Below are 10,569 nucleotides of genomic sequence, written 5' to 3'. Positions count from 1 at the left end.
TGAATTCCTTAAATGAAGGCAGCTTGGTTTGTAGCTGGTATGTCAGACTTGTTGATCTGTCTGAATAGGAAAAAGGGAATTGAGAAGAGAAAGGTTGGAGGAAGGAAGGGATCAGTGGAGCAGCTTATATACCCATGTTGGTTAGATCACAGAATCTGCAGGGCCCAGTGCAAAATGAAGATGCAGGCCTTTAGTTCAAAAGTGATCAAGAAGTTCAAGATGGCACCAGCAAAATATCAAACTAAACATGAGGCCCTTCTAAGCACATGACCCTTTCCACCTGCACAGGTAGCATGACTATGAAGCAGACCCTGTCTGAATCTCCCATGGTCAACAGGAGGGCAGACTTGCTGGAACTCCAGCCCAAAGGGCAGTCTGGCTGTGAGGTATTCTGTTAGTGGCAGAGCTAAGGGAATATGCATGAAATAAGGCTCAGGTCAGTTCTTTCACTTCAAAGAACTGTGCATTGCAGAGGTCCTTCAGATCTATCCAAATCTCACCTATGTGCCCAACAGAAGGCCTCTGCAACTTGCGTTGCAGTAGACTGAAATTACACACCCAGTTTAGAATGACACATTTTCCCATTTCATCCTGATCTGACTTCCCTATCCGAATACTCAAGGGCCTCAAATGTGAAGATGCATGGGTAAAAGAACAGACCATACTCCTTCCTTATGGCTGTCCCATTGATCTGAGGAGGTCTGGAAGAGATGAGACCAGCATTTTAAACTGAACTAAACTGGGATGTGTGTGTGCGCGTTTAACAACTGAAAACAAAATGCAGGGCCGTCCTTGCAATGTCATTAAGAAATAGAACATGTAGATTTTATTATTTTATTTATTTTTATCTTCTTTTTTTTTTTTAGGTGAGAGGAGGGGAGATAGTGAGACAGACTCCTGCATGCGCCCCAACTGGAATCTACTTGGCAACATCATCTGGGGCTGATGCTCAAGTACCGAGCTATCTTTAGTGCCTGAGGCCAACATGCTCGGACTAACGGAGCCATCCTCAGTGCCGGGGCCATGCTGGAACCAATTGAGTCACTGGCTGTGGGAGAGGAAAAGAGAGAGAAGGGGGAGATGGAGAGGAGGAGAAGTAGATAGTTGCTTCTCCTGTGTGTCCTGAGCAGAACTGACCCAGGACATCCATACACGGGGCCGATATTCTATCCACTGAGCCAACTGGCCTGAGCCAAAACCTGTATTTTACTTGTATGTTCTGAAGCAGACTGCTTATTAAACCAGTTATATACTAAAAATTCTATTTGTTATAAGGCAAGGGCATGAAGATAGCTATTTATGAATGACTGTTGATAGACAACAGATTACATACCTTTCACTTCTAGTATTGATCTGGTCACATCCACGTGAACACAGAGTACAAATTACCCTGAAAATACTTCTGATGGAAACTTATTTTTAACATAGTCAATCCTTTTGGAGTAAATATTTCAAATATTATACTCTGGTCTTTTTATTACTTCTCCCTATAAATTCTTTTTTTTTTTTTTTAACAGGGACAGAGGGAAAGAGTCAGAGAGAGGGATAGATAGGGACAGACAGACAGTAATGGAGAGAGATGAGAAGCATCAATTATCAGTTTTTCGTTGTGACACCTCAGTTGTTCATTGATTGCTTTCTCATATGTGCCTTGACCGTGGGCCTTCAGCAGACCAAGTAACCCCTTGCTCGAGCCAGCGACCTTGGGTCTAAGCTGGTAAGCTTTGCTCAAAACAGATGAGCCCGCACTTAAGCTGGCGACCTCAGGGTCTCGAACCTGGGTCTCCGCATCCCAGTCTGATGCTCTATCCACTGCGTCACCACCTGGTCAGGCTCCCTAATACATTCTTTAGAGCAATGATCACTAGGACTTTTGCATAGGAGTCTCTTTGAATGCCATTTGGTTGAACTGATGCTCATAACCATTACTACTGTCACCATTAGAAGTAATAAGAATATTTAAGAATTCAAAAATTCTTCATCAGTTATTTATTATTTTATTTACTACCAAATGTTTATTGAATTCCTAAATGAGTACTGCTAGACTCCCAAGAGGGATAATACAAAGCTGGAGACTATCTTAGAGGCTCCCAACAGTAACACCATGTGTGTAGACTGAAGAGGGCTTCTATCATGTAACAGGCATATCTAAGTTGCTAATTAACCTTTTCCAAAGGAGAACACAGAAGTAAAGACACATCTGTCAGCTACATTGTAGGACAATGACTAGTCTAGCTTATCTCAACATGTACAGGCTTTGCACTGGCATTTCCTGGATTCTGGGTCTGACACTCTATTCTCGAGGCTTTCTGAACACAAATGTTTGAATATTAAGCTTAGTCTTCTTTCATACGCCATTATGTGATTATAAATCTCAATCAAAACAATTTTTGAACTGTCAGACACTCTTGATCTGTAAATTAAAATTTTGGCCAGTTGTACAATTTGGCACACAACCCTCTGTACATCCAGAGTTCCTTCGCTTTTATGCAAATCTTGCTCTGTGGGGATTACCTAGGTCACAGTTCTTTGGGTAGGGAATGTCCAAGCTGCTGCTCAAAGAGTTTGCCCTCTCTGGGTCTTCCAGAAAGGTAGGGCAAAAGGCTTCTGAAATGACATTTTAAGATGGGTGCTACAAAAGCAACAGAGAAGATGTGGAAATGTGTCTAGCCACCAGTTTCATTTATGAATGCTGGAACATTGAGTCAGCAGCTTAAAATTTTTTTTTTTCAATTAGTATTATTTTGTATTAGTTTCAGGCATACAGCATAATGGTTAAGTGTTCTCCCTGATATTTCCAGTACTCACCTGGTACCTAATTATAGTTGTTAAAATATTGCCCTGGCTGGATAACTTAGTTGGTTAGAGCACCATCCCAAAGTGCAGAGGTTGCAGGTCCCATCACCGGTCAGGGCACATACAGGAACAGCTCGATGTTCCTGTCTCTCTCTCTTCCTCTCTTGCTAAAATTAATAGATTTAAAATAATTTAAAAAATATTATCGACTATATTCCTTATGCTGTACTTTACATACGCATGACTATCTTTACTCATTTGTACTTAATCCCTTCATCTATTTCCTTCACCTCCCAAACCCAGCCCCTCAGTCCAGTTTTTTGTATCTATGAGTCTGTTTCAGTTTTGTTTGTTCATTTATTTTGTTTTTCAAGATTCCACATATAAGAGAAATCATACAGTATTTGTCTTTCTCAAGAGTCAGCAGCTTGAAAAGTAAAAAAACAGGCCCTGGTCAGTTGGCTTAGTGGTAGACTATCCACCTGGGGTGTCGATGTCCCCTTCCATTCCCAGTCAGGGCCTATCTGCTTCTTCACCCATCCCTCTCTTACTTCTCTCTCTTCCCCTCAATTAGAGCGAGTTGGCCCAGGGTGCTGAGGATGGCTCCATGGCCTATAGGTCAGGTGCTAAGAAGAGCTTGGTTGCTGAGCAACAGAGCAATGTCCCAAATGGGCAGTGCATCTCCCCTAGTGGACTTGCCGGGGTGGATCTCTTCCGGTTGCATGCAGCAATCTGCTTCCCCTCCACTCACGGAATGAATAATAATAATAAAAAAGTAAACAAATGAAGGCTGTCATCGATATGTAACAGTGGGCTCCAGGAGGTGGAAGGTTAAACTTGGGCTTGGAGTTTATAGAAGGCTTAAGAGAAGGCTCACCACCAGTCATTGACTACAAAAAATTGCTGGCTCGGCAAAGTGACGTTTCCCTCCACGGAGGATCGCCTCTACCTGGACATTTGCTGACAGGTAAAGTTTCACTAACACCACACACTGGAGACAAAAAACAAAACGATATACTCCAAAAAGAGACCCTCTCTCCCTCCTTCTCTCCCTTCCTTACCTTCTCTCTCCTCTCCCTTTTATTTTCTTTCTTTATTATGTATTTATTTATTTTTTATTTCTATTTTTTCCTTGACTTCAACACCTTCCTCTCCCTTCGTCAGCAAATTACCCACCCCCACTCATCTAACCTTCCCACTGCGGCTCCTCCTTTTCATCTCCAGCCGAACCGCTGGCTCACTCCACCGCTCAGGTCCCTAACGCCCTCCCCTTTCGCCAATTCTCAGCCTCACTGCCCCCCTCCAAGCTCCGGCAAAGCTTCTGGGCCCCGCCATCCTGCATTTTCCCAGGCGGGGACTGCCGCATCCCAGGTCTAGCCTCTCCTGGACGACTATACGGCGCGACCTCCCGGTCTCGGGGCCCCCGCCGACCCTCCAGCACCTCCCCGCGTGCTAACCGCGCGCGGGCGAAGCGGCTACCGCAGCGGCTTCCAGGGTGGCCGGGCCTCCCGGAGTCGCTCCGCCCCGGTCCAGCTCCGCCCCCGGCTGTCGCTGCCTGATTGGCCTCTTACTCCGTCTCCCCGGGTTCCTCTCCTCCCCTACGCCCAATGGGCACCACCACCTGGTCCAAAAATTCCCCCGAGGGCTCGAGAGGCTCTGCAAACTCCAGCTCTTTCCCGGTGGCGGTGACTGTCGCGGCGGGGCGCAGGGAAGGGAGGGGGCTCGGAGGAGGGAGGAGGAGGAGGAGCAAAGGTGTTGGAGAGAAAACTTCTGAAAGAAACAGGAAACTTGGCAGGGAGGCCGCCGCTGCGGCTCTCCGGGTGCTCGGGCTGCGCAGGTCGCGGGTGTCCGCGGCTGCTGCTTCGCTCCTGACCGGCTCCCCCGGCGCGGGGCAGGGCTGAGCCGACGCTCGGTGCTCCGACCGTACCCTCTGCAGCCGCTCTCGGCGCTCCGGCCGCGGCGGTTCCTTGGAGAGGGCGGCGAGGGCGCCGAGAAGAGGAAGGACGTCTACTTTGGAGCATGAAGCAGTATGTCTGAGAAAATGTCCAGCTTCCTCTACATAGGGGACATTGTGTCCCTCTACGCGGAGGGCTCGGTCAACGGCTTCAAGCTGAGGGCGGGCTGGGCAGCGCTGGTGTCTCCTCGGAGCTCATCCAGTCCCTTCGCGCGCCGCTGCGTCCTCCCGCTGCCGCCGAGCAAGGCCCGGCCGCTGGGCAGGGTCTGCGCCCGCGGACAGCGCGGTACGCTCGGCTCGCTGGCGCGCAGGAAGCTGCCCCGAGAGGCATGATCATCTCAGCAACTTCACGATCTCCAACTCAGAGACACATCCCCGAAAAGGAGGAAGTGATTCAGAAGCCCAGAGACAGGCCTGGCGAAGAAGTCTTCGCTGGCTTCTCCACGGGTTGTTTTGATTACAATGTTTGTTTTCCGTTAAAGGTAAAACAACACACCTCCTCTCCCCATCTTTTCTTGCTACTGCTCTCAACCCGTCTCAGGCCGGGTTTGTAAGAGCTGGCGATAAAAGTCCGTGGCCTTGGACGTGGAACTCAAGCGAAGTGGTGAGCCAAAGTGTGGCTTTCCCCTGTGGCAGCAGCAGCCCGTGCCTTCTTCGCTTAAGTAATTTCCTTTTGGCCTTGCCACAGCACGACTCGCCCCCTGTCGAAGGCAGCCCAGGGCCCTCCGGGGCGCTGGGACCCTCAGAGGTCATGTGGGCCTCCTGGGTGCTAGAACTCAGACTTGCTTTCTCCACTTCCCAGGCCTTGGCGCACTGAAATGCTGAACCTCTCCTGGAACTCAACTAAGTGTAGTGCTCCTGATTTTCGAGTTGCTTTATGAATGGCATATAATATAGTACACACACACACACACACACACACACACACACACACAGAGGGAGGGATAGAAGTAGGTTTGCAGTTCCTATAGAAAATAATACAATAATCAATAAATAATATGCAAAAATAAATTCTGTTTTGCGTACTCACAACTGTAAACCTACTTTTGCCCCTACCCTGTATATATAACTGCAGGATGGTTAAATAGGACTTCCTTGATTACTGGTATATTCTGTCTTGCTTGAGAATACCAGTTCCCAGTTTAAATGCACACTGCAATATACTATTTTGATGTGTGTATATATTTTTTTTGTTTCTCGTGGTCTCAGCATGTAGACTGCTGAGTCTTGGAGAATTCAGGCTGCAGAACTGGTGTTTCTACTCCTGGCTGGTCACTGTTTTCTGCTGTTAGATTTTAGGGTGCGTGACTTAACATGCAGGGCCCCTAGACAGTGACTTCCAGTCATATTATAATGGAGTAGTGCCTGTTCTACAGGTGACTTTCAAGTCCCTAGAACTTACACAGTTTCTGTTGTTTGTGCACCCCTCGCCCCATGGGTGAAAGAAAGAAGGTAAATTTAATTTAATCACTTTAAGATCAATGTTAATTTACTTGTGACACTGAAGCGTGGGTGGCGTGGCCAGTGCTCATGCTCGTTTTGTAAGCCTTGAGCTACTATTTGTTTCTGAGAGAATCCATAGTGTAAGTTCAGTTTTTGCCACCCCCCAACAATATTTCGCTGATGAACTCTGCTGCATTTCACAGTTACCCTCCGAAGACTCTCTACTTGGGTGCTCCAGGGGCAGAATGCTTGAGGTCAAATCCTAGCTTTTCCGGTGAACCTTATGAGTTTAGGGAAGTCACATAATCGCTCTGTATCTCAGTTTTCTCACGTTTAAAAAACATGGGAACTATAATGATTTCTGTCTCAGAGGGCTGTTGTGAGGAAGAAGGGTGTTAATATATGTGAAGTGCTTAGCATGGTACCTGTCAATTAATAAGCACTTAGATAAATGTTAACTGTTGTAACCATGAGCAATAGCTACAGTTGTGGACAAAATAATAAAAATGGATTAGGAATAAAGTGTAAAACCTAGACAAACGAAAGGTCATGTTTTTATAGTGTCTGGTTAACTATATGCATGGAGGGGTTTCAATGGGAAATCAGGAAGCTACTACACAGCAGTTTTGGAGTCTGCCCTACTCTATTGAGAGATATAGAAACTGAGGGGAAGAGAAATGAAGAGACCTGCCCAAGAAACGGAAGACATTAATGTCAAAGCTGAAACTGTAACCCTGTCCCCAGATTCCTTCTTGAGTGATGGTTGCTTTGGTTGCAGCCAGCAACCAAACATCATCTTCTTTGAGCCTGGAGTGAAAAATAAGCATGCCCTTGCATTAGCATATATGTTTGTATAAATATTTCTTATTTGTATTCAGTGTTTCTTGCTGGTGTTTTGAAAACTGAGTTTCCTTAGACTGCTTGTGCAGTATTGTGTTTCTATTAACAAACTGAGTCTTGTTGTAGTTAACAGGACAAGACCTTTGAGCAGGTGATTCTAAAGTGAGGAAGGACCTTGAGAAACGGTGCTGTTGGTGAAGCGTGGTGTTTTGATTGAATATTATTTTTCTTTAATCGGTGGAACCTTATCAACCTTGGATTTTAGGAGTTATGAAGCCAGCAGAAGCTTGTGTCTGTGCCACATGAAATGCTCTCTAGGCAGAGTAGCATTGCTGACTTGACTCGCTTGGAATACAATTAGTAGAGATTTATTTTGCAAGTTGGTTTTAGGGCTATGAAATCAAAGCAGAGTGGTAGTTATAGTTTTTCATTATATTGCTGTAGGGTTGTTATTTATACACTTTCTGTATCAAAGGCTGAGTTCATGCTTCTAGTTGAATTTCCATGCTCTTCTATGAGTTTAAGATCTTATTGTAGTTCTGCTAATTAACCGTGTGACCTTGTTCATGTCATTTATTCTTTTTTTGTGTCAGCTTGTCTTTGGAGACCGAGGAGAGTTTATGCTGTGCCTGTTATAAAATTGAATGACAGAGATGGAAATGAAAGAGTCCAATTTTTTAGAAAGTTGTTAGGAAAATCGTATGCATATATTTTTGTGGCCCTTCAATTTCCTCAAAAGGGGTGTGTATAGCCAAAGTGTATCTGGAGATGGATTGGAGACACTGGCATTGTATCTAGCCGAAACAGTTCTACTTAATGTTAAAAACTTAATGAAAGAGCTAAAAATTAGGCTTGAAGTTTCTGATTTGTATTTTAGCTCTTTATCAGACACTTTTTTAAAAAGAATTTTATTTATTCATTTTTAGAGGGAAGGGAGAGAGAGAGAGAGAGAGAGAGAGAGAGAGAGAGAGAGAGAGGGAGAATGAATGGAGGGAGGAGCAGGAAACATCAACTCCCGTATGTGCCTTGACCAGGCAAACCCTGGGTTTTGAACTGGCAACCTCAGCGTTCCAGGTTGATGTTCTACCCACTGTGCCAACATAGGTCAGGCAATCAGACACTTAGGAGGCAGGATTTTTTTTTAAAAATTCAATTTAGGAGGGTAGTTAATGAGAGTTGAGTTTATACAGCATTTCAAGATAATTAATATTTATCTGGGAATAAATTTTGCCTGATTTTTAACATTTAAGGTGTAAATAAATTTGAGAGGACATACGTTGTTATTATTTAACTTTGGGAGTTTTTGCAATAGGGTAACACATTTTCTAGCTGAAAAAATCACAGTTTCACTATATTAGAATTTAGCCCGCCCTTCTTAGAGGCCCTTCCACTGGAAACATGAAAGGATTTTGTTAGGGTCTGTGAGGCAGCTTATAAATTTGATTTCTCAGTCTGAGAAATTAGAACGCCTCAGTTACAAAGATTTGCATTTCCCCCTTTTCTCTAGTTATTCTTTAACCAGTATTTACCTACTGTTTCTGAATCCTGAATTGTTGCAAACTGAAGTATTCTCCCACTGTAAAAGGGGCCTGCTTTGGTTTTTCTAACTTAATTATTCATCTTAAGATCTATTGCGGAAGCACTCTTATTCTGACTTAAGGAAAACTGCTTTAAATCTTATTGAATAAAGATATTGAATTTCTTTAAAATAAATGAATTTTTGGGGGCTATAGATTTTATTTTTTCTTTTAAAAGGGAAGTTGGCAGTTTTGGAATGTGCTCCACAATTTCAGGTGCACTATTACTTGTCCCTTTTCCCTTTCTCCGTTTTCTTTATACTGAGATATACTACCCTGGTTGTTGCCGCACCAGACACTATATTTCTGGGTACATCAGTTTGATCCATGATCAGGAACCACACAGTGGGAGTAGACATAGCAGAATTTCTAGGGTGGGTGGGGTAGTAGAAGCAGTGAAAGGTATATAATTCCTTTATTGTCTAGTCTCTGCATAGTTGACAGGTTAGTAAGTGACAAGTGTGCATATATGTGTTGGGGTGTGTGTATGTATCTATATTCATGCTTAAGTGGTTGCTGCCTTTGGCTTGATATTCTTTCCTCAGTATCTACCAAGAGTCATCAACACCCACTAGTTAAGGTTTCAGAAAACTCTAAGGTGACCACGCATTGAGGTAGTGACTGCAAAGCATCCTAATCCCGTGAAGCTTAAGAAGGCTTTGGTCAGCCACATATACAACAGTGGTTCCATAAGATCATAATGGAGCTTAAACATTTCTATTGCCTAGAGCAGTGGTTCTCAAACTCTTTGAAGTCAGGTTGCACTTAAAATCCTAAAAATAATTGTAGGTGCACTATATACAAATTTCTGAGAAATATGTTATAGTAATTAAGTCAAATATTAAAGAAAAAAATGTAAAGTCCAAGCGTGTTTTTATGGTAATTAAACGAAATAAATATGACAAAATTAAATTTATTCTGACATTAAAAAACATTTTTATGTTACATTTTTTGAGTCATACTTTTTAGAATTCGTAAAAAAGGGGTTAAAAATAATTTAAAAAAAGACAAAAAAGTTATCTTTTTATATATATAGATACATTCTTAGTAAGATTTAGTAAATTCAGCAGGTCCCCGTGCGAATGTGTTAAGTTTTATCATTCTTGTGTTTATGAGAAAGATGAGCCTGATGTGTCCTAGCGATTTCTTCAATGTTTGGGCATATATTTGAAAGGCAAACTCTCATTTTCTCGTCAATACATTGAAGAATTCCTCTCTTTTTACTCTTAATTGTGTTGAGGGTAGAAAATACTAATTCACATAGATAGGATGTTGAAAATTGTAGTAAAATGTTCAAAGTTTTTTTAGATATTGCCACGTATTCTTCTTTTATAGAATTCCAAAAGGCTTCAAGAGACAATTCCTATGTTTAATCATCAATCCACAATCAGTGGATATAGCTGCCAGTTCTTCGGTTAATGTTAAGCCAAAATCACTTGAAGCTTCCATAAATGGGTTCTAATCCAATCATATTGTTCAATGTTAAGTGATGGAAAATGCTATAAATTCAATTCTGCCCCATCAACCTTCAATTCCTATTTTATTTACACTTAACTTTTACTCACTTCCAGAATCAGATTCTTCAATATCACACTTCACACTTCTTTTTGAGAAATCTATCCATTTTATTTGGGTGTATTTATCTAAAAATAATATAATGATGTGTTAATAATAAATATAATAATGATGTGTTAACAAAAAGAGCAGTATTTCTGTAATGCAATGGTATAATAGAGTAACTATATTTATTTTTATATCTGGGCACATTCCGCAAACCAGCGCAGCTAGTAATTCCAGGTCTCAAGTGGGAATGGTGTGGAATTAAGAAAATATGGTGTCGGGAGGGCCCTGTAGTTGCTGCTGGCAAGAACAAAGTGCCCAAAAACCACATCTTGCTTTATTTATAGGGCAAAGTGGGCCATTAGCAAATCAATGAGATCTTTGATCATGTTTCTAAGG

At 42.8% G+C, this 10,569-nt stretch overlaps 1 long non-coding RNA gene across 1 annotated transcript; it reads right to left on the bottom strand.

Annotated features, from left to right (window-relative positions):
- Positions 1-882: 882 nt before the first annotated feature.
- On the bottom strand, positions 883-5,116 carry LOC136389305 (uncharacterized). The gene is made up of 3 exons (XR_010748293.1): positions 4,585-5,116; positions 2,809-2,959; positions 883-1,048 (listed from the first exon to the last, which is right to left on the bottom strand). It is a non-coding gene; the product is annotated as an uncharacterized lncRNA (long non-coding RNA).
- Positions 5,117-10,569: the final 5,453 nt, after the last annotated feature.

This window comes from Saccopteryx leptura, chromosome 1 (genome assembly GCF_036850995.1).
Source record: "Saccopteryx leptura isolate mSacLep1 chromosome 1, mSacLep1_pri_phased_curated, whole genome shotgun sequence".
Taxonomy (NCBI): domain Eukaryota; kingdom Metazoa; phylum Chordata; class Mammalia; order Chiroptera; family Emballonuridae; genus Saccopteryx; species Saccopteryx leptura.
The sequence above is the reverse complement of the archived record's forward strand: the minus strand, read 5'-3'. Positions and strand labels throughout refer to the sequence as shown.